At 37.7% G+C, this 25,224-nt stretch overlaps 2 long non-coding RNA genes across 3 annotated transcripts in view; one reads left to right on the top strand and one right to left on the bottom strand.

The window, feature by feature from the left end:
• The window catches only part of LOC105463449 (uncharacterized), a 45,139-nt gene extending 32,433 nt beyond the window's left edge, over positions 1-12,706 (bottom strand). Inside the window, exon 1 of the long non-coding RNA XR_976336.3 lies at positions 12,507-12,706. This is a non-coding gene — a long non-coding RNA (uncharacterized lncRNA). The remainder of the gene's footprint in view (positions 1-12,506) is intronic.
• LOC105463450 (uncharacterized) overlaps positions 1-25,224 on the top strand; it is a 163,637-nt gene that overhangs the window by 57,388 nt on the left and 81,025 nt on the right. The window lies entirely within an intron of this gene.

Genomic DNA, 25,224 nt, shown 5'->3' with positions numbered 1-25,224 from the left:
AGCTCTGAGTTAGATTCTGTTTTGTGTGGGAGCATATGAGGAAATAGCTACATAAATTTGAGTATGTGAGAATTCCATATTACAATACAATGCTGTGTTAGATGGAGAAAGTAATTTTCATTATAAGCTTTCCTTTCGGTCATTCAAAGCCTTCCAAAATAATCTCTTTTAGATTTAAATTATCCATGCTTGAAAAATGCATGGTCAAAGCCCGGAGGTAATTTTATTTTGAAAACTTTGGGCAGACTCTTTTCAGATACATCAGATTAGTGAAAAATTAAAGAAGAAAAGAATTGTGGAAAACTCATAGACTTTTTAAGCTTTCATTTAACCCTCAACCTGCTGAATTGGTAACTTAGTTTTGTTCAAATTAAACTCCTTATTTTGTTGGGAAAACATATGAAATAGTTGAATAATCTAAATCAGGAGTTTCCAATCTTTTGACTTCCCTAGGCTACATTGGAAGGAGAAGACTTGTCTGGGGCCACACATAAAATACACTAACACTAATGGTAGCTGCTGAGGTAAAAAAAATAAATAAATAATAAATAAATAAATAAATAAATAAATAAAAATCTCATAATGTTTTAAGAAAGTTTATGAATTTGTGTTGGGCTGCATTTAAAGTTATCCTGGGCCACTTATGGCCTGTGGGCAGTGAGTTGGACAAGCTTGATCTAAACATTATTGGCCAGTGAATTTTAAATTTTTTAATGAAAGCACCAATGAGCATCATGGCCCCGATTTTTATTGTTTCAGGTAGCATCATTTTTTCTTTTAAAATTGCACAAATACATACAAAAACATAACCACACTCAGATAATTTAATTTCAATGGGAAGTTCAAACTTACCTTTAAGTAGATCGTTTGAACACTGTAAAGTCAGGAGTTTCCAAATTTAAGGCTCTTTTGTAAAATCAAACACAATTTAAATATTTCTTGCTATTTCCTTCTTCTTGCTAAATATTAGGCATTTTTTTTTTTTTTTTTTTTGGTTGAAAGGAATAGAGAACCACTCTAACAAAGCAGGCCATAGGGTCTTATTGGAAAGACAGAGGTTTTCTGGAACTAGAAGAGGAAACTCATTGAGCAGGAAAAGTTCTAAACTGCTTTTTCTTAATCTCACTCACGGAATCTTAGCTTTTCTCTGGGTGTCTGTTTGGCTTTCTTCCTTCTAGAAGATTTCTTCTGTTTATTTAAAGCTTCTGCTCTCTCCTGACTTCAGTGTCATTGCAGTGTCTCCCTACATGTCAAGACTTCATCTTCAGAGTATTTTTATGCAACAGAAACCACCCACCCATAGGTTGCAGTGATGTCTACCTTGATGTACCTGATCTCATGTAGGTGCCTGTGAGGTCATGTGGTACAAGCCATGGCTCCCTGGGCTTAAGGGGCCGATGGAGTCTATGCAGAGCTCCTTATGTCTCTAGTACAAATATGCACTTCAGATACTTACATATTTAACTAGGGATAAGAAGTGGATATATATACACATTACCCCTTTCTAAAGGTATTTACTATAAATCTCTTAGCTGAATATTATTATTATAATATTTTTATGCAATCCAGTCACAGAATATGGATCTCAAGGTATACAGTTGCTTCACATCACCACACCTAAGGAGGTTTCATGTACAGTTTTAATGAGGGGTGTGAAGAATCCATGGTTAAAAGAGAGAGAGAGAATCAAGGAACTCTACTTATCAAATGCTTGTTCTGTTTGGTCAAGGCATGTATAGAAATGTAGAAATATTTGGTGAGTCTTATTTTTCCTTGGAATTTCCTCCTCCTAGCTAATTATTTTCAATTTCCTAGATTGGAATCCCTAGCAAAAGACAGCCTAAACACTGAGCTTGACCCTGGTGCTGTTGTGAACTTTCACTGGAACTCATGGACCCCGTTGTCCCAAACAGGCTGCAGAAAATTAATGAAAAGGGAAAAGAAGATCCTGTCCCTGACATTCTGTACCTTCAAGGGAACAGAGATGCAGGGAAGTAGGGTAAGGGGGAAGATACAGCTAGAGGCCCGTCTACTTTTGGAGTAGCGTTCTAATGATGGAACAGTGAATATCAGGGACTCAAACCATCAAGTCTTCGTCTTCCTGCTTTGAAGTTCCCACAGTCTGCCTGATTCATCTAGTGGTTCATGTGAAAACCATAATACTATGGTTTGAAAGCTCCATTGAAGTGCTAATTTTATATTTACATGAATGCATCTGGTATTTGTACATCTTCTGCAGTAGCAGAGGCTTTGGGTTGAGCACATTTCTAGACAGCAGAAAGATTTACTGTAGTGTATGGGGAAAACTCTGGAACAGGCATCAAAGCATCGGAACCTGGATTAGTCTTGATGAGCTGTTTGATGGTGGGCCTTTAAGGGACTGGGTTCTTCAGAGAAATTTTGATGCTTTTTTTTTTTTTTTTTAACAGTAGAACACTCTCCTTACTTTTTTTTTTTTTTCTCAAATGAAATCATAAGTAGAAACCTATATATATAAGATTTATGGCCGGGCGCGGTGGCTCAAGCCTGTAATCCCAGCACTTTGGGAGGCCGAGATGGGCGGATCACGAGGTCAGGAGATCGAGACCATCCTGGCTAACACGGTGAAACCCCGTCTCTACTAAGAAATACAAAAAATAGCCGGGCGAGGTGGCAGCGCCTGTAGTCCCAGCTACTTGGGAGGCTGAGGCCGGAGAATGGCGTGAACCCGGGAGGCGGAGCTTGCAGTGAGCTGAGATCCGGCCACTGCACTCCAGCCTGGGCTACAAAAAAAAAAAAAAAAAAAAAAAAAAAAATTTAATGCTGAGTTGGGACAGCCATTAAGCTCTCTTCTCCAGCAGTCTCTAAGCCACCTCTGCAGAGCCCCAGGACACAGAAAATAGCTTGGGAATGATTAGACAATCTCAGTGATTCTTGGACTGTGCCCTCAGAGACTGATTCAGCAGCACTGGGCAATGCCCAGGAATCTGATTTTTAAACTTTCCCTCACCCACTGAGTGATTCTGCTGTAGGCTTTGATTTAGTCATTTCTTAGAGTCTCTTAGTCTGAGTTGCTTTAGCTTTCTGAAGTTTCATTTTACTCATCTGCAAACATGATTAAAATATCCCACTTCAAAGGTTTTTAAATAAGATCAGATGAGATAATGTATACAAAATTGTGACTTTTAAAATGACATCTGTTGAAAGATGATCTAAATACCTGACAGACTATAGAATACTGCACTGTTCTAAAAATAGCTTCCTGTTAAAATGCAGTCCAGAGAGTGTAAAAATGTCTTTAACTACAAAACTTCTATGTTAAGATCTTCTAGAAAGAAGAACTCTTAATTTGGGTATTTTTCTTCTAACAAGAGGAAGGCAGTACACATGCAATCTGATTAAAGTAATATAGCTCTTAAAAGAATAGTACTTATTTTTACAAGAGTTCTTTTAGGAGTTTTATATATGACGGGGATAAAAAGGAGAATTTCTCTATTAGATATATACTTATCCAGCAACAGATCTCCAATTTGACAAGAGATTCAGGATCTGCTGCTAATTTTCATGGGATATAAAGAACATTGTCTCTTTTGGATAAAAGACAGACTTGTACATATTTAAAGTTCAGTTATAGAGTATGTTATGTTCACTTTGATGCTCAAAGCACTTGTTCATTTCAAAATTCTCTGAACTTTATTTCCTCATTTATGAAATAAGCAGCCAGATGATTCTATATCTTTCAAAATAAGCATAAGATTTTGCAGTTTGTAAACAGCACTCAGCAGGGGACATGTTACCTCCAAACACCCATGCAGTCAGGAAGAAGGTAAAGCTATTGCTTGACTAAGTCATGTTAAATTTCATTTTGGCATCACCAGTATTTCCTGATTATTTTGTAGGATTTCCTGATTTAATATGTTTACTATTTATTAGCCCATAATTGGAAGATACTCTAAGTCATTAGTCCAAACCAGGCTTCTCCCCAACCTACTGAAGAACAGAACTCTCGTGATTAGCCAGGTTTGGAAACCATTTCACAAGAGAATCATTTTTTGAAAAATTAACTTTTCCTGATGTGATATAATTAATCCTCACCAGTTGATTACTCTTATCTCTATGGACAGTGAGTTTGTTTTAATAGATGTGCTGCTTCCACTGTGTGTGTTTCTGGTTTGTCAAAGGCATATGCACTCTTTGTAATAGTTTTAATAACTGTTCACAGGTGGGCAAAATACAATATATCTTGTATATCTTATAAAGCAAAATACAATATATCTTGCTGCAACATATGCAATATGCTGCTTGCTGCTCTAGCAGTCTGAGCTTTCATCACATAATCATGCCAACTTTATCTTTCCAATAATAATTTCCTTTTGACTTTTAAAAAAAATAAATGCTTTTTTATGATGTTATAATTATGGGAAATTGTCAAATTGACATATACAAGTGAGTAAAGTCATATTCTACCCCAAGATAGAATCAGATGAAAATCCTGGCCTAACAGGCATACACAGACACAAACATGTGTTTCTATACACCTCTCTATGGAAGCCACATGATAGGCACTGAGGGGCTCAGTTATTCCACCTCAATTCTAGAATTTCTTTTGTGGATAAAGGGGAAAACTTTTAAGGGAAGTTAAATAGAAAAATGTGGAGGATAATAAGCTGCTATTGAAATAATTTATTATATTATAAATCAACAGCCTCCTTTAAGCCCCGGCATTTGAAAAAAAAGACTGACATAGGGCTTTTCAGTGAATAATTTTTAAAAATTGCCTTTGGATATCTTCAACATTTCCTCCTACAGCCTGGACATCTTCCTTGCACCTGTGTTTTTGAATATTTCTTACAACTGGCTTAGAAAATGTTTTTATTGATTGTGAGACAGCTGGTAACCTTAACTTTTACTTCATTATGTTCTTCTGAGCTTTGTTTTGATTGCAACCCATGTCCAAGCTCTGTTATTCTGAATCCCTTGCAAATATATACAATATACACTCTGATGATTTGGGTCCAAGCAATGCTAAGCTATAATAAGATGTCCCTGTCATAAATCTCATATCTGTTATCACAGATAAAGGAAAAGCTTCAATCTGAAAATCTGAAATAGCTCTTTTCATAGCTAACTATCTGAGGGATGATGTTAGCATAAACAGAAACCCACTGAAACTCACTCGAATAAATGGGATACATCTCATGATCTTTCTCTGGGAGCTAGAAAGTCTGACTTTTCCTTGTTTCCCCTCTCCTTGTCATTATAGGCAGAATGTCTTCAGTCTCTATGGCTGCCATTCCCTAGGAGAGAGACTCCCTGATTGGCTCAGGTGTCATGTAATCAAGTCACCCTTCCTAGAGCTGGGGGTTGGTGGGGAGTAGATAGTATACAAAATGACATGGAGGCTGGGGAGAAGTGACTGGTAGTTTGAATAAATTACTCTTGCTACTTTGCGAATTTGGGCCTTAATATATATATTCTAGGTTTGTCTTCTTTTTCCTAATGTACTGCCGAGGTCAAAGCATTTTAAAAATCAGATTAGCTAGCCTCGAGAGGCCTTATTCTTATATTTATCATTTGTGTGTGTGTGATGGCATGCTAGTCTTGGGACAGACAGCCCTGATCCTTTCCCTTCCCTTATCCTATTCTGGTCTGCATCACAGGGGCAGCCGATACTGGATGCCCGTTGTCCAGCCTCCCATGATAGCATGGTTCACTAATAAACAGCAACTATGAGAGACTAAAGGGTGGATGGAGTGTAGAAACATGGTGCTTCTTTCATCTTTTGCTTCCTCAGATGTTATCTAGTTTGGTGTCAGTGCCTTGTCTGTGGCTATAGTTCCAGCTTTCTCTATGGCCCAAGTGCCTGGCTTTTATAACATGTCTTCCTCTCTTTGTCTTTTCAGCTTAGGGAGGTAGCAGCTTCCTGCTATCCCAGTTGGCCTGTCTGTATCTACTTCGATTTCTCATCTTCCCCCTTACCTATATAACCAATTCTTGATGTTAAATTTTCTCTGGTTTAAATACTTACAGTGGTTTATATTTTCCTGTTTGGACCAAGATTGATACAGATTGACAGATTATTATCAGTTTCAAAATGTTTGGACAGTGTGATATAATAGTATAGAATTAATTCTACTCGTCTCTTTTTTTTTTTAAATTAATGAACTTCATTTTTTAGAGCAGTTTTAGGTTTAGATAAAAATTGAGCAGCAAGTACAATGAGTTTCCATATACCCCACTCCTCCACACACATACCGTTTCCTCTGCTATGAACCTTTTGCATTATTAACAGTAGTGTGGTACATTTGATAAAAATGAAGACAATATTATACATTATTTATTCTTATTATTATTAGAGACAGGATCTTGCTCGGTTATCCAGGCTGGAGTGCAGTGGCGCCATCTCAGCTCACTACAGCCTTGACCTCCCCTGCTCAAGTGATCCTCCCACCTCAGCCCTGCAGGTAGCTGGGACTACAGGAATGTGCCACCGTACCCGGCTAATTTTTGTAGAGATGGAGTTTTGCCGTGTTGCCCAGGCTGGTCTTGAACTTCTGAGCTCAAGTGATCCACCGGCCTCAGCCTCCCATAGTGTTGGGATTACAGGCGTGAGTCACTGCACCTGACCTGATACATTATTATTAACTGAAGTTCATGGTTTACATTAGGTTTCATTCTTTGTACTGTACATTCTCTGTGTTTTGACAAATGTATGATGAAGTGTATGTACCATTACAGTATCATAGAACAGTTTCACAGCCCTAAAAATTCCCTGTCCTCCACTGATTCATCCCTCCCTCTTTCCTTCTGAACTCCTGTTCTAACTGTCTCCATAGTTTTGCCTTTTTAGAAAGTCATATAGTTGGAATCATACAGTATGCATCATTTTCAAATTGGCATCTTTCACTTAGCAATATGCATTTAAGTTTCTTCCACATCTTTTTGTGGTTTGATGGCTCATTTCTTTTTATTGCTGAATAATATTCCATCATATGTCTGTATCGCAGTTTGTTTATCCAGTTACCTTGGGAAGGACATTCTTCATTACTTCCAAGTTTTGGCAATTATGAATAAAGCTGCTATAAACATTTATGTGCAGGCTTTTTTGTGGACGTAAGTTTTGGCTCATTTGGGTAAATACCAAAGAATGCATTTACTGGATCATATGGTAAGAGTATGTTTAGTTTAGTAAGAAACTGCCAAACTGTCTTCCAAAGTTGTTTTATCATTTTGCATTCTTATCAGCAATGAATGAGAGTTCCTGTTGCTCCACATTCTTGCCAGCATTTCTTGTCAGTGTATTGGATTTTAGCCATTCTAGCATCATTTTTCCACTACTGATGATAACCCAACCTTTTTCTTTTCTGGTGGTGAAAAGATTAGATCAGTGGCTCCATCATGACTATTTGTAAGTATGTTTTCTTAATCATTACTATTTCTTAGGTCCTTGTCTGTTTTGGAAGAACCTGTTATCTATTTGCTTCTTTTGGTTCCCATTGCTCTTCGGAGTCATTGTTATTGTTTTATTTTGTTTTCTAATTGTAGTAAAACCAGGAATCAAGGATGCTGTGTGTGTGCTTGCATGCATGCTTGTGTATGCAATGCGCACCTAAGCGTGCATACATGAGGCAGGTGTAGAAAAAGATTTCTTATATTTTCTACAAGTCATTTTATACTATGGTGGCCTATAACTCACAAAATAGGAAATGGGATTATGTTTTTCACTATTATTTTAGACAGTGTTTCAGGACTTAGCTTATTTTTGCAGTGTCTTTCATGTCTACTCCCAAGGCTGCAACCTTAGCTCAAGCCTTGATCTCTCACTTGGTTCATTCCAATGAATGGTGCTCTTGCCTGCATGCTCTCATTCATTCACTGCATGAACAAAACATCACAATCTATTGTGTGTCAATATTGTGCTGAGAAGAAGGATACACAGACCAGTGAGGTACTGGTCTGCCATCAAGGAACTTACAGTCTAATAGAAGGAAGAATTAGGTAAAGACATGATTACAACAGAGGTTGGTAGGTTAAACAAAGATATCACACAACAAACCATTGACTTATTTGTGTGTACTCCCATGTGATTGGTTTTGGATGGGTGACTGCTTACTATACCAATAATTCCAGCAAGCCATGGTGAGGACCTTAGCTAATTCATAGGCAAAGATTTTAAAATCATCTGGGAGACTAAGCTTCATAAAGCACCATGCAGATCATGGCTGTTAAAATCCTTCAGTGGGTTTGCATTTACCATTAAACTATAGCGAAATGCCTTAGCTTGTAAATTAAGGTCATTCATGTCTTGACCTTTACCTCCCCCTCCAGCCTTGTCTTATTTTACTCCTGCAAATATATTGTACATCCTCGTTAGACCAGACTATTCACTGTTCCCCTGTGCAGGCCCCCATGTCCCTTCTCTGCTCATGCTACTCTGACTATAAAATTTTCTCCTGCTCTCTGTCAAAAATCTTACCTGTCTTTCCAGTTCAAATAACAGTGTATCTGTTATTGAGATATTGAAAGATCTCTGGACACATATAATCTCCTGCTTGCTTCAGCCCTGCAAGCCATATACTTCTCTTTTTATGTTTTACCAGAAGGTGATTATTTGCATAATGCACATACTTGGATAGTCTTCTTTAATAGAAGGTTCTTGAAATTTTTTCCACAGGGCTGTGGCCATAACATGACATATTTATTCAATGAGTGAAAGGATGGGTTCTTCCTCTCGTGAATGCCAGCTAGGTCTTGAGATTTGTAGTTGAGAAGATACAATTCCCAGGGAAGCATAAATCTCACTGTCCTTCCAACCAAAAGACCCAGATTTAACTGTGCAATTAAAAAAAACCTCTCTGTTGTACAAAAAGGATCAAGTCACTGTTTAGAATATTGCTTGTTCTTCCCACAGGTTTCCATTAAGGTTGTATATTACACTCTATAAATATCCTGACCTATAACTGAGCGATAGTTGTTTTCCCTCTATTAGGGTTCTATCCTGTGTCTAGAGATTCTTGGTATTATGAGGAGACAAGTCAGAAGTCTTCTTTTTTAAGGGGAAAGAAAAGAGGGCTCCCTTTCTGGGAGCTTCTGTGGGAAGGAAGCAGGGAAAATGTGGAGTCACCACTGGGAAATGGCAAAAAGACACCCACCCACACCTGTGTGATCATACAACTGACAAAACTGTTCCTATGGCCTCCCCAAATCAAGCTGGGATTGATACGGGGCTGTCATTGACCACTGTTTTTGTGCCTGGCAAAGTGCTAGACACTTTTACATGTATTATTGCTTTGGAAAAAACAAGCTACCAAATTTGAAAGCAAGGGGATGGCTTGATGGGGAGAGATGGTTAATATATGGCTGAGTACACAGAAGGAACCCTGCAAGAAGGCCATATTTGAGATAGTAGGTAACAGGGAGATCCAGAATGGAGAAAGAAAACAAATAAAAACAATTCTTTAGGAAAATATTCATGGCAGTGTTTCCTCCCATGCAGGGAAGTTGACAGGAGAGGCCAACCTTAGCAAAGAGGGCCTGTACTTGGGATGAGCTCAAACATTCTTGGACCCCCCCACCCCCAGCACCTTGTTCTCTGGAGCATGTTATAGCCCTTGCTGTGTCTGGATTTTTTCATGCTTCACCTTTCCAGTTTGGAGCTCCAGTCAGCTCTGAAGGTAGAGATGAAGGCATCAGAAGCACAGGTGTGGCAGATGACCCATGGGAGGCAATATGGTTAAGACAGGAGATGCAAGGATCGAGGACTACAACTTGGGAAGAGTTGTAAAGAGACAAGAGAGATAGGAGTCAAAGAATCAAAGGGATTTGTGAAAAGTTCAAGAGAGAAATACTGAATCAGGCTACTGTAATTGCAACAAAATCAAGTGAGTTTTAAGAAGAAAAGAATGCTCTTTGGAGTCAAAGGCAGTGGAGCCTGTTACGAATCTAGGAAGCCTAAACTGCAGCCCTGGTTAAAATGGATTACCCTCTCATCTCTGCTCACCTTGTACAGCTACTACTTTTGGAAGGATCAAATATAAAATTGGCACCATAACCTCCCTTACACATATTATCTATTTAAGTCAGTACCGAAGGTTTATGAAACAGATACCGTCATCATCACAGCCACACCTGTGCTTCTGATGCCTTCATCTCTACCTGCAGAGCTGACTGGAGCTCCAAACTGGAAAGGTGAAGCATGCAAAAATCCAGACACAGCAAGGGCTGTAACATTTATTGCAGATGAGGAAGCTCTACTCAGTATAAACAACTTGCCCAAGTTTGCATGGCTAGTAGAGCTGGGATTAAAACCCAGATATGTTTGTTTCCAAAGTCTGAGTTTTTAGTGCTGGTATTATTTTATGGCACTTGATTGCATGTATATGTCTCCCCCACATCCCCTCCAAAAAAGCTGGTCCTTTTTCTGTGGTTTCTTTGATCTTTATTACTTTGTGCACATAGTAGATGTGTGATGCAGACAAACTGAAAGAGTGAAAGGAGAAGTGGAATGGAAAAAAGAGAACATCCAATAGATGATAGAGAAGTAATCACTACCTTCTAAAGTCCAATTGCAAAAAAGCTACCTCTAACCTAAGCTTGGTTTACTATTCCCTCTCCCAGGTGGTCTGTAGGCAGCTCCAGATCCCCATGTCTACTTATCTGACTGTTCTAAGAACTATCCTGTAGCTACCCCATGACCATAATTATTAAGTGTAACATTCTAAATCTGTAGTAATTTTTGACTCACTGACCCTTCCCATTTCCTGAACATGCCAGCTGTCTAACAAAACTTCTATTTGCACAGTTTTCTATAGTTTTCCAAATGTACTGTTGGTTGATCTTGGTAAACAAGAACACTCAAGGAATGTTGAGTGAAATGGGAGTATTTTGCTCACTGTAAATATAATATTTGATTTATCCCTCCTTGTCGTCGGAAAAAGAGACTACCTACAGACTAAAAATAGAGTAGAAAAACAACTGCAGATCCTCAGGTAAGTATAATATGCAAAAGGTCTGAATAGTCAACTTTGTTTACAGACACTCCTGTGCACATCAGACAGATTTTCTCCTAGGTGAGTGAATGTTCAGGGACATGTGAAACAGGGGTGGTGGATAGCGTTTTATTAAAATAAAAAGGACCGCGTACAATAAAAGTTTAGTGTTTGAATGAGCCACAAGGATCACTGGATTCACACTGCCTCTCACAGACGAGGAAATGAAGATTAGCTAACTGGCCTTAAAGTCACAAAACCAATGAAGGAAGAGAGTCCATCTAGGCTCTTTCCATCCTATTCTCTGGTTACTGCAGCAAACTGCCACCCAAAACCTTTGCAATCCTCCCCCTCCCAACTCTCCTGAAACCAAATACTGAGCTTTTGAAATGTTTCTAATCTTGGGTCTAGGAAATTTATTTTGAGATATTCATACCAGTGTCCATTTCTTGAGGCATATATAATAGAAGAATTGGAAGGATAAAGAAAATGATTTTGGACCTGGGTTGATTCACGGACTGCAGACATGTCCGGAGTGTGCCAGGCACCGTACCGCGTGGACAAGACCTAGGGGCTGCCGCGATGAGCCAGACATGGGCCCGGAACTTTAGGGCTTTAAGAATAGTAAAACTGGCTTCTTGTTCTGCCACTCAAGAACTAGACCTTGGGATAGTTGCCTAACTATCTTAGGGTCTGAATTTCTCCATCTATAAAATGGGGATAATAATAACTCACAGAATTATTGCAAAAAGGTATACACAAAAATCCTAGTACACAGGAGCTCAGAATATAGTAGCTGCTATTAGTCACTTCAGTTTTATAGGCTAGAAAACTGTGAAACTGGGATCCAGAACGGCTGAGCCCTGTGCTGAGGTCCACTCAGGGGTAGGCAATGTGACTTGCCTACTGGTCCTTATTTAGGTGGGCTGGGACTCTCTTCCCATGCTCAAGGATGCACCCTTCACTTACATTTTGTCGAATAATATCTTGTGCAGTAGCTGCTCTTTGTATTACTTTTTACATTGCAGTCTCTTGGAATGTGGAAGCAGATGACTGAATGATCTAGCAGGTGTCAAGCGGAAAAAAAAACAAAAAAAAAAAACAACCCTGGAATTCTCAAATTGAGTTCTTCATCTCTTATAATCAAAGGAACTTCAGAGGCCATTTAATGTATCCTCCCCATTTGGTCGCAAAAATAAAGTCTTTGCACTGGCTTTCCTAAAAGCTATCTGTTAATTTTAAAGGATGCTTATTATCATGGAATCATCCTATTAAAGCACACTCATGGTTATAGAGCTTGCCACTTTATAAGTTATGCATTTTAGAAACTATTCAATACTGGGCCCCTTTCAGACTGGCATGGTGGGTTTACTATTGTGTAAAGGAAAGGAAGGTGAAGAGGTAAATTGGTGCCCATTCAGTATATTCACATTCTTTCAGAGAGATTTAAATTTAAGGGCAAATGAAATTTTAATAAGTACTCATATTTTTTGTCATCTATACAAAACTTCATTTTAAGAAAAAAATAAAGTCTGTTACCTCTTTCAGGACAGAGTTTTAGTGTGCTCGCTCTGGACCAAGGCTAGGAAGAGTTTTCCTCTTCACTGAAGTTCCACCTCTCGTCTATTTCTTCATCCTCATTAGCCATATTTTCCCTGGGGTTTCTCCTCCCTCAGGATCACTGGGGAGATTGTGGCAAATGTAGAGCCCTAGGCTCATCCAGACCAACTGAATCTGATCTTCTGGGGTTGGGGTGGGGTGGTTTTGGGAGAATCCACAATTTAAACAAGTTCTCCAGGTGACTTTTCCCTATAATAAAGTTTGGGAACAACTACAGGTGTGTCTGTTTATTGTCTCCCTCTAGTCTTTGCTTTAAACCAGTGGTTCTCAAAGCTGGTTGCATGTACAAACCACCTGGGGAGGCTTGAGAAAATACTGATGCCTAGCGATCCTGTAACAATTGGTCTGGGATGGAGCCCAGCCATCAGCATTTCCTCCAAGTGATTTTCATTTGAAGCCAGAGCTGAGGACCAAGACAATCCTTCTAGGATCCCTGCCTGATGTTCTCAATGCATCCTCCCTCTGTCCCTGTATTCTGCCCCTGTTCTATCACTTTCTAATTTGCTACTTCCTTTACTTGCATTGTACGTCTTTAATTCCTGACAGATGGGATTCATAGACCGTTTGGCATATTAAAAGGGATAGTGTAAAGCACAAAAACAGGAAGTAAGTCAGCATTTAACGTCTGTGTTTCTTGCTTGTAACATCCAGGAAGGTGTGTTCCAGTCACCATCCTATAATTCAAATGATGCCCTTTGCACCTGGCTCTGTGATTCTGATTATAGAAGTGACACACCTTAAAGATAAAACAAGAGAAAAGGAGTGATCCTATTGCTGCTGATGTTTCAATTTACTATTATGACATGGGAAAGGGTCCTGGGATGCATATTATTATACCATTTCTTATATCTCCTGTTACTTTGGGGGATTCAGGTTGAAGATTGGAGTTGATCCATTTCCTTCATTTTGTGACACGTGGAGACTTTTCTCCTCTTTTGGATTTTAGTGATTGTTTTTTCATTCATTATCTTCACTTAATAAATATTAGGCACTTCTGCAATGAAAATGCATGACCACATGCAATGATATGAATGAATCTGCGGACCTAATGTTGAACAAAAGAATTCAGACACAAAAGCAAATGTACTATATGATTTTTGTAAAGTGAAAGCAAATACAATTAATGTATGCTGTTATAAATCAGGATTGTGATTATCCATGGTGGTGTATTGGCTTGGAAGGGGCACATGGGGGAATTTCTGAGGTATAAGCAATGTTCTGTTTCCTAATGTGGGTCCTAGATACAGATTGCATTCAATTTGTAAGAATGGATTGAGTTGTTTACTTATGATTTGGGCATGTTTTTAGCTATTCTATATCCCAGTGCAAGTTTAAAAACTAAATAAAGAGAAATATTTACTGGGCACTGCAAGCCACTGGGGATTCAGTGGTACATAAGTCAGACACATACCCTCCCTTTATAATATATACAGTCAGTTTGGAAATACAGGCAAGTTAGAGCAAATACAATATTACAAGAGTTTCTGGAGAAAATGACAGCTAAGATGAGCTTTGATGTGTGAATAGGAATTGACTAGTATAAGGGCTGGGGAAAGGAAGGGCGTTCATGGCAGCAGCAATGGCATGGACATAGTTTTGAAGGATGAAAGGGCAGGTGGAACAGACAAACTGTGGTGCGACTGGGATGTAGTGAGTAAGGGAGCAAGTGATGGAAGAGGAAAACAGATAGATAAACTAGGGCTCCTTTATAAGCCATTTCACAAAGTGGGCATTACGCTGAGGTCAAACTTTCATTGAGGGGAATGTAGAAAAGTACAGTCTTTATCTGATGTCGCTTTAGAAGAATTACTGTCACAGTATACTAGGAAGTAGATTGAAGAGGGTGAGTCTGAAGGCTGGGATGCCTGTAATCCACGAAAGAGATCATGGATCTTTAGTGATGACGATGGCAGTGGGGTGGGGAGAAGTATTGGGAGATATTTAGAGGGCAGACTTGCTGGGAAGTGATAGAGAAGGAGAGGTCAAAGTTGAGCAGCTAGATAGATTGTGAGCTCTGGCAGGAAGTTGATGAGTTCGGTTCTGGACACAGCGAGAGTAAGACTGTCCCAACGCCAACTGAGAACTCTTCTTACAAAGGTGAGTTTTCCTGCTCTGCCGCCAGTCCTCCCTAAGAGCAAGAGCTATTTCAAAACAACCACATTTATGGTTACATGAAAAGATGCTACTTGGTTCATTCATTGGGCAACACAAGACGAGTCTCTTAACCACTAGGTTTCTCAGCTTCTTTCCCTGTAAAATGGTGACAAGCAGCATGCCCCACCTATCCACAGGGAAGTAGGGATGAGAAAATGGAATTCCAATTCTAATCATGTTACCTAAATGCAAGGAGTTGTTATACTTGTTATTATTGCATCACACTTAGTCTTGGAGAACATTTCCCAGTATTTTCTTTTACAACTGAAGTTAGATAATGTAAAATGTCTACGTCCTCTCTAACTTCATGTTGATATTAAAAGCATTTCTGATATTGGTGAAAAAGGGGCTGGGGTCAGCCCCTCCTTTATTTTTACCTTTGAGATGGGATCTTTCTGTTTCTATCTTTGTCAGTTTGGCATTTTGGGTCATCATGTGTTTCCAACAAGTTGCTCTTGAAGTTTATGCTCTTCCTGAAGCTGCATATGAGGATGCTTTAGTTCTATAACTAGTACCACCATCCCACAGGTGTGTATGCAGCCCTGTTCTGCAACCAGGAAATCACTTGGGAACCTCGGCCCCTAACTAAAGGCCAAATGACTACAAAAGGTTGTCCCTTTCCCTCTCTCTGATTCCGAAATTTTCTTAGTTGTATGTCTAAGGAAGTGAATGAAAATCTTTCTTTTATCATGTGTGCTTTAAAGTTTTTCCAGCATGAAAGGTCAAGTTTAATTATGATTTCTTCATAATTTACACTAGAAATCACAAAGTGTGAGATTACTTATATGGTTGCCTAAAGTTTCTAAGTTATGTTCACTGTGTGATATTTTTTGAGGCGGCCTGACTTATATATCCTCCTTAAGTTCTGAAATGATTTTGTAATAATTATATATCATTATGAAAGTTTATTTTTTTAATATTAGGCAAAGTATAAATAACTATTTCATGGAAATATTAGATGCTACAATCAATTTATATAGTTCCATTCCAGATACAATAAATAACCTGGTGGTTGTTGAATATGTAATATTACATGTTGTTAGAAAAGAATCAATCTGACTGGATAATTTATTACATATTTAATTTACTTTCAGCATCTCTGTATATCCTACTGCCTTTCTGAGTATTGAAGTTGTGCAATTATCTTTATGCTTAGAGATTCCAGATATATTTCTGGTCATTTTCTTTCTTATATCCATTCTACAATTCATTAATTATTTTTTTACCTGTGCCCAAACCATTCTTTAATTTGTCCACTAAGATTTTTTTGTTTTACTGATTATAGTTTTTATTTCTAGTATTTCTGTTTAGTTGCTTTTTAAAATCTGCTTGTCTTATTTTTGCTTTATAAATTATACAATTTCATTGATTTCACTCAGCATTGAAAACAATCTTAGCTTGATTTTTCCTGTAACTCTTAGGTTGTGAATTATGCTGTTTGCTATATCAGCTGATTCATTTCTGTGCTGGTTTGTTTTCTTCTGCTGTAATGTCTCACTGTGACCTTCTCTATCGTGAAAACTACCACATGCCTTGGCTAAGGGCCGCAACATTCAGGGGGACCCAGTTTCGCCAAGACAGACCTTGTCTTGTGCCTTCCTATTTTCGGACCTGCCTTCCTCTCCACTTCTAGAAGTGCCTGGTGCCACTGATTTCTGAAACACTATCCCATGAAACTATGCTCTTCTATTTTCATTTTGTCCATGTATTTGTGAATAAGAAAGAGCCATATTTGAAAGCTTCAATTAAGAGTATTTTAAAACATGAATGTAAAGGACTTTAACTAAGACCATGGGGTGATGACTTTACTGTTCATACATTAATTAAGCACACATGTATGATCATATAATGGCCATTGGAGACACAAAGCTGAGCAGAGCTTATCTCACTGAGGAGATTGACAAAGGAACAGTTCTTACACAATATGATAAACACTATTGCAGAACAAAGTGTTCTGGGAGAACAGGAGATAATAATTATAGCAGCAGTTTATGAATATTTATTTTGTGCCAGGCACTGTGCTAAAGATCTAATTTTAATGATAGCTCTGAGAGTCAGCTAACAGTGAAAGACACATGTTAATATCCTCATCTTATAAATGAGAAAATAGAGTTCATCTGTCAATCAAGAGTTATACCCTTATTAAGTGACAGAACTGGCTTTTCAAGCCTACCTCTCTTGCTCTAAACCACTCTTTATGAGGAGAAACTGGGGAGGACTTCAGACAGTAGATGACAACTGAGCTGGGTCTAGGATGAGGAAGCATAGGCCAGACATGGATTTTCTTGAAAACAAAAAAGTTCTAAAGGCATGTGGGGGTCTGAAAATGGGGAGCATCTTGCTGTGATGGGGACATAGGAAATGTGGGAGGCAGGAATAAAGATGGGTCTGGAAAGGTAAAATGGGGGACCAGGTCCTCAAGACCTTATAGCCTATCACCATCCTGGCCAGCAATCCTGGCCAAAAAGAGGAGTAAAGGGGTAAGGGGTGAAATTGAAGTTAGGGATAAGTATACCATTGATGTACATTTAAATAAGAAAAAAGGTAAAGTTAAGATACTTCGTTTGCTTTGTGGGAATTTTTCACGTACGATAGAGCTACTGTCAAATATGCAGGTTGCACCTACCATTCTGATGTGGTGTTTGCCCTGCAAACACTGATGGCCTCACTGCACTGTCCTTCCCTTACTGCAAAGCATCTGTTTCAGTTTATTACTGAGCTCCACCTCCGGATTTTCAAGCAGCAACTTTTTTTTTTTTTTTAAATGATTTGCTGTGGGTGAACTTCACAAGAGAACAAAAAACCCAAAATACCTGTATTCTGAAGAGTATATGCCCTATACTCTATTTAATGACTTTAGGCAACCAAGCTAAATAAACAAATAAATAAATAAATAATAATAATAATAGTAAAACTTGTGGTAACATTTAGAATAGTGCCAGTGATCTGTGGTGTTTTATCATTTTATTGGCATATAATGTTTGGTTATCAAATAGGCAGAAACATCTCCCCATAATGTATCATCACTCAGATATTGTGCTGTAGATTAGGGTTTTTTGTCAATGTCACAGTGACAGTTTTTCTAATTTGTGTAGGAAAATCATGTTTTTTGAAGCATTCTTCTATATTCACAAAGGGATTCTTCTCTTTCACTAGTGTATATTTTATAAAAAGTGAAGACATATAAAAAGTTGCTATTTATTGCAGCCCTTTATTGATATAGATACTTCCCTTTCAGGAATGTGTGCAGAGTGATTAAACAGAGGCTATCTGAGCACACTATCTCATTTGAAATCCCAAAGAAAGTGTTTTGTTGCTTGCACAAGTTTGGTTGAACTTGTGTGCTTGGATTGTGCTTACTGTCAGCTGTTCCTTTCATTTCAGTGTGGGGTAATCACTAACTTCTTGTATTTATTTCCATTTTGCCAGTTAACTTATTAGTGCAAATTTATATGTCCTTGTTCTTCTAAGTCTTTGCCAGTCACTTTGGAACATTGAACACTTAACTGTGCTTGCTTTGGGGTACTACCAATGAAACGGTAATTAACTGAGATAGTTGCATCTTTTCCTTAAAAGCTAGAGAATGGAATTACTCTCCAATAAACAGGCTGAAAGCAATGTAATGATAACTGTTTTGATAACTCATAGCTAACATATTTTTTTACATTAGTTAAACACTACAGAAATTAAAACTAATGAAATTGTGGTTTGTCAGATGTAATAAAATGCCAACAGATCAAATCTGGCTTGGCTCAGCAATGCTCTAGAATTTATATGACGTTTTAAATGAATCATAAAATGTTAATTAAGCAGAAATCTTGACCAAATCCGAGTAATCTGATTCAGTTTGGCTGTAGCTACGAAGCAAATAGAATTTTCTTGTCTAATTACATTTTTGTTATCTTTAAAAATCCATTTATGGTTATTGAAGAACAGACTTAGAAGTAACTCTTAAAAGTTCTTTAAAATTAATCTCTTTTATCACTTCCAACATTTTGGTCATTTTCCTGTGGTGAATAGTGAAATGGGGGATGAATTATCCCAAATGCCATCTCAGTAGTTAGATTGAACTTCAGAGACTCTTTGTGGCAATCAGTAGATTAGCAACATATGCCAAGTCTCTGATGCATCTAGATAAGGATGCTAAGGAATTGAATAGATACTAAATACACACCTAAGTGTTTGTGTGTGTGTATGTGTGTATGTATGTATACTGTGTCTGTGTGTGTATATATAGTGTATACGAATATACATAGTATGTGTGTGTATATGTGTATATATGCATATATACTGGTATTTGTATATGTATTGTGTATACGTATACATATAGTACCTGTGTTTGTGTGAACGCTTATGTATATATACATTTTTTCCAACCCATTATGATTTTATAAACTGTTTAGTATGAGTCTGGTAATTTAAAAGTATGAATTCCAGGGATGATTTGAGAGGATTTTTTTTTGTGTTGTGTGACCTTCAGGTACTTGGTTTGGGGCACAGATGAAGATGGAGATGAGGAGAATCTGAGTTGGGACATTCTGAAAGTGATACAGAGGGAGAGATATTCTAGGTATACGAAGTTCTAGTTTATTCAATGGGAGCAGCAACCTCTTACTCATTCACTTCTTAAAAATCTTCAACTCAGTACTGTGAGATCTTTTTTATGAAAAAATTCAATATATTATCAATTTAATTATGTAAATTTAAAATACTTATTTTTAAAAGCTTACACAGCCATTTTTGTAGATACTATCTGGTTTCATAAAATCAGAGATTTTCAGACAGTACTTTAATCAGCAACTTTCTTTTCTTAAGTTTGATACAATTAGTTCTTCAGCAAGAGGTCATGGTCATTTCTGACATTTTCTTGGTTATAGCATTCTTTCTTTTAGAATCTGGGTCTCTGGACAATAAGAATCTGTGCAACCAGGGAGGGAAAATTCGCTTGTGTTAGATTTCCATATTTCCCAGGGAAGTTCATGTCTTCTCTTTGTGAAACTTCTCCCTGTGGTTTATAGTTTGTGCCTTTCTCCTTTAGGACTCAAGTGTCTGTTTCCTTCAAAGTTTACTGCTTTTCTGAAAAGAAAAGCTAGTACAACTATTTTTATGTGGATGTGTCCATACTAGACAAAAAGATTTTAACTTCATTCATATCAAAACCTACAATATTTGTAGATCTTTTTCATTAGAAGGCTGATGGCTCATTTGAACATCTGTTTCTTTGTTTTCCTTTAGGGATTTCCAACTATTCACTAACCTCTGAGTGAGTGTGACAAAAATGACTCTGCTGCTCTGTGTTAATATAATGTAGAATGAAATGTATAATCAGATGCTCCTTTCTAATAGACATCTCAATCTCAGTGTATCCAAAGCTGAACTCCTGGTATCTAAACCCCAGGCCACATGCCCCATGACCCTCCCCTCCGGGAGCAACCTGCTATTTTCTCCAACTTTTCGATACCAGTTGATGACAGCACCATCTTTCCAGCAATCCCCATACCACGTTGGCCCACACCATCCTGGTCTACCTTCTCTGTCTTACCCTATTTGACTTTTTCATTTCCCCACAGCACTTATCATCTCTTAACACACTATAGGATTTACTCATTCGTAATGCGTATTGTCTATTGTCTGTGTCCTGAATTAGAATTTAAGATTTCTCAAAGGCACAAGGGCAAGGATCTTTGACCCAAAGGCCTAAAATAGTGCCTCCTTGGAGGGCACGCAATAAATATTTGTAAATAAAGGATGAAATAAGCAATGAAAATATTCCATAAGAGATTCTTGAGTTGGCTATTTTTAGTGTTTAGAAGTAGCTAGAATATTCAATATCAAATAATCCCTTGCTGACTATCAAAGTTAGAATTATCCCAGATTTGCTATATTTTGGCTGCAAAAATAAGAGTGAACTGAGTTAGGTTGGTTTCTAGGGACATCCAGGAAGTAAAACAAAGTGTAAGGACTAGAAGAATGCTTTCTAATTTACTGATAGTTAATTTTTGATAGATCTTTTATATGGAACACTTTGAGAACTGGTGCATGTAGAAAAAGACATTCGCTATGGTCTTGAGAAAAATCCAGTTGATACATTGCTGCCATTCTTCTAATTCAGTGTGGTCACCTTATTCAAAGAGCTCTGCTCTGATCCTGACAATACTCAATACATTTGGATGATTAAATTTTTTTCTGCTTAAACTCTCTCATCTCAGCTGTAAAAATTAGAAGTAGGTAGTTTTGTTTTATTTCTGGCCCCAAGCAAGAAAATAAATTTGTTTTCATTAAAATTTTTCTTAGAACATGGGTGAAAAAGTAATGAGAAGAAATAATTCATATTTCATTTTCTTTTCAAACAATTAAGATAGAAGCCTATTATTGTTTGTAAGATAAATTGTATAGATAATTTGTGGGATACCAAAGTTGAATTTTATAGCGAAAAGAATTATCATTTTAGTTTTTCCAGGAAGACTGGCTTTTACTTAATGTGTTTGATTAAAGAGTCTGAATATCAGATACATTGTTTTGAGTGATATCAATTCATTTTCTATACTTTAGTTTGTAGGACCAGTATTTCAATTTATATGATGAGCTGCTACAAATTGACATAATAGAAATGGTTACAGTTTTAGAACCAATGGGACAGGAATAAAATGATTAAACACTTATAATCTGTCATTCTATAATCTGATGTAAACTATCTGAAGATTCATACAACTTCAGAATTGGAAGGAACTTGAAGATCTATTTCGAAAAACTCATTTTATATTTGTTGGAGCTTTGACTAAGACACATTCCAGGTGTCTTGTCCAAAGTTTCCCGTGACTTGTCCAAAGTTTCCCATCACACAGCTAGTGGCAGGACCAGAGCTAGACCCAGGCATGATGACCAATGGGGCAGAACTTTTTCATGATGTAGTTTGCTTTCTATGATTTTTTCCTTCTTAATTTCAGTTTGATTTTATTATTGATATTATCATTGGAATATAAATTGTCATGTTTAAAATTTCACTTGTTACTTTTGATGTTTTAAAAAAACACATTTAAAATAAGTATTGTGAATATTTGTGCTTTCTTTTTCTGGTTTCTTTTTTAAAAAAAAGAGTCCTTGTTTGAATATATATGCTTGCTATTTATATATTCAAAACCAAGCCTTTCAAGAGTTTCAGTTATATCATAGTTTATTGTATTATTTTCCATTCATGGGATATTTGCCTCCTGGTTAAACTTCTCTTTTCATCTGTGGTAGTTATGCTCAATTTACCTTTCCAGTCTCTGTGTTCTGGATGGTGACTGTGCAATCAAAGGACAGTAAAGGTTTAAACCATATTTAGGTGCTGTCCTAATGGTTGTGTCCATTTTAACTTTCTAGAAGCTGAATTTTGAGCTGAAGGATCTGCTGTCTTGGAACCTGACCTTTTGCTTTAGCTTGGCTGTGGAGAACATTCTTGATTGTGGAGAGAAATAATTCCTACTAGGAAGCGATTTTTATCCAAGAGACATCATGTTTCAAATACCATTAGTAGAAGCATTTAGCAGTTCTGATCAATTTGGATAAATTTGGAAGAGAAAACAGAGATTTGTAAATTATTATGGGAAACAGAATCTGCAGATTGGTGGGAGGAGGGAAAAAAGACTAGAGGAGGAAGGAAGCCGTATCCTAAAAAGACAAGAGCTTGGTTATTTACTGGCGGTATTGTAGGGAGAGAGAAAAATGCAGTAAGTTGCTCTCGTGTCCGGCTCCCTCTGGGAAGCACTGTGATTCGGGGTAAGATAGCCTTGGATGGAAAGCAAGCAGAATTAAAGCCCATCCACCCAGAAGCACCTGGCTGACGAGGCCAGCAGTAATGGTGAGGAGAGACAGCAGTTGATCTGGAATCAACCGAAACTTGGTTCCAGAGCTTGGTGGGTTCTAACTGCAAGGACATACCTTGAAGAAGGAGTTTCTTGCACCAAGAATTGGATCTTCAGGAGGGAGCAAGCTGTGATAAGGAGGATGATGAAACATGGGAAGCTGTTAGGCCTGAGCAGAGAAACAAACATACTTTACAATCTGATAGGTCAGCCCCGGGAGGAACATAACCCCGGAAATTGTGGACGATGTAAACTGGCTTGCATATGTTTGGTCTCCCTAGACGTTTTAGTGTCTAGACACAGTGTATCTTGTTAGTATCAGATATGTTCATTATGACAGGTGTCTGTTAGTAATCTGTCTATTGTCAATCCTTCTCTCTCTGGTTACCTTTCCCTCATTAGATTTTGCTGGATAGAGGAGTGACTATATTGCCTATTGTTCCACACTGTTCCATACCTTGCCCACCTAACTTAATAATTGTACCCCCACCCCCATCTCCACCATCTAGCAAGCTCCCGACCTGGCCCTATTTCCATCCCCTTGGCATTTATCATCATCTAATATTCTATATAATTTACCTACATATTATATTTATAATTTATTATCCGTCTTCTCCTCCCAGAATGTAAGCCCCATGAGGGTAAAGGATGTTGTCTGTTCTCTTAGTTTTTGTTTCCCGATTGCCTAGAACAGCGTGTGAGGGCTTAGAAGTTATTGAGTAACTAAAGATTGACTAAATTGTTGGGTCCTTCATTAAATATCTTGGTTAGTGGCATATATCTGATGGTTCTGTCATTCTCTGTTCCTTGCAAGTAGAGCTGCAAAGCCAGATTTTAAAATAAGCATAGTCTCTTGTTTCTCTCTGAGTTGGGGGCAAGTACAACAGGATTGAAAGGAGAGAGAGAACATAAAGTAAGATGGGAGTGACCTGGGACCCAGAAAGACTGAAGTACAATTTAAAGGGCTTTCTGCTCAAGTGGACTCTAATTCGAAAAGGCCCAGAATTTCCCTCAGTGTCCAGCTTACAGTTAGAAGACCTTGTATACAGTTTTGTTTCTGTCACAAATATACTACTTGATGTTGAACAGATTACTGTGTTTGTTTCATTGTTTATGAGATGAGGGTAATAACAGTTTACCTTTTTGTGTTGCTTAAAGCTTTTTTAAGATAACTACATGAGACACAGTAAAATACTTTAAAAAGTTGAAGATGCTAAACATTTGTAAACACATCATTATTATTATTAAAGCTTTTATCTTTAAATATTTTCCCTAAGATACCATATCCCAATGTGTAGGCTGAGATTTTAAGGCTTGATATATAATTGTTTTAGCTAATATTGTTTGCTTAGTTTCCATGTGAGACATTTCCTGGTTTAGAATATCAATGAGTTTTTGTATGATACTTATTTTGCATCTTCTTCATTTGGATATGAACATAAGTTACTCCATTGGCAATCAGAAAATGATGTTTGGCTATTTATGATCATCGACTTGGGCTGAGAAAATCCTGGATTTGAAGTGAGGAGTGGGATGGAGGTTGCATGGAGCGCCTGTTGGGGAAGCCTTGGCAGGTACCAAGGAATGAGTTTGGCAGGAACTAGCCCATCAGGTGCATGGGTCATAAAATGAGGCCATGAGGGACGCAGTGTTCCTGATGACAGTGTTAAATCCGTTTCAAATAAAGTGAACTGTTTGCTTAAACTTTCCTGTGTTCCCTCAGACCTTTGGCGCTGAGAACCAACTCAATATAGAAATTAGCTCACCCAGAGACTGCGGGGCAGAAAGACTCAAAGTACAGACTGTTGCATCAAAATTGTGTTTAGTGACACAAAACTCTCAGGAAATATTTGCCGTGTTGCTTTTTAGAACTTTCTAGTGTGAACAGAATTGCCTCTTCTTCTGTTACAGCTCTATTATATCTTATCAATCATATTCTTTTAGCATAACATTTGAAACAAAGTTTTTACCTGATGAAATACATATGTATTCAGCTTTCTGACAAATCTCTGCTCTTTTAATTTTAATTTTTTGTTAAAATTATACAAAGAAAATTGCATCCCAAGGAAGCATTGATTATACCTATTCTCATGGTTATTTCTTGTTTTATTTTTATTTTTGTGTGAACTCTTTTTCGACGACCTTTTCTTCAGTGAAGATTGTTTCAAATAAAGCTGTCTGATATAGAGACATGGTTGCTAGGGAGACAGAGTCATGATGGCTGATGTTACCAGGGAAGGCAGAGCGGTGAGTCCCTGATTATAGAAGAGAACGATTTTTCATTCTCCTTGAAAGCGAGTCTTCTTTATACACAGATGACAAGTTCACTAACTCAGTAGAAATAAGACTTCAGAAAGAAATATTAAATTTTAATGTTTCCTCAGAGTGATGTAAACTTAAAGATATTTTTTTATGGTGAATGAATGAGTTTATGCTCACTGATCTCGCAATTTGTGGTGAAAATTCTTTTGGAAAAACCAACATGGTGCAAATCTTTTTGTTTATAGAACTAGGCAAGCTCTCTAAGGCCTCAGTCTCATCATCTGGGTTGGTGAGGCCTTCATCTGGGAGGAATCTTTGTCTAATATTTCTCCCATATTCGTATTTGGTTATGTGCAGATCAGTAAATACTTGCT

Source organism: Macaca nemestrina, chromosome 3 (assembly GCF_043159975.1).
Source record: "Macaca nemestrina isolate mMacNem1 chromosome 3, mMacNem.hap1, whole genome shotgun sequence".
Lineage (NCBI taxonomy): Eukaryota > Metazoa > Chordata > Mammalia > Primates > Cercopithecidae > Macaca > Macaca nemestrina.
The sequence above is the reverse complement of the archived record's forward strand: the minus strand, read 5'-3'. Positions and strand labels throughout refer to the sequence as shown.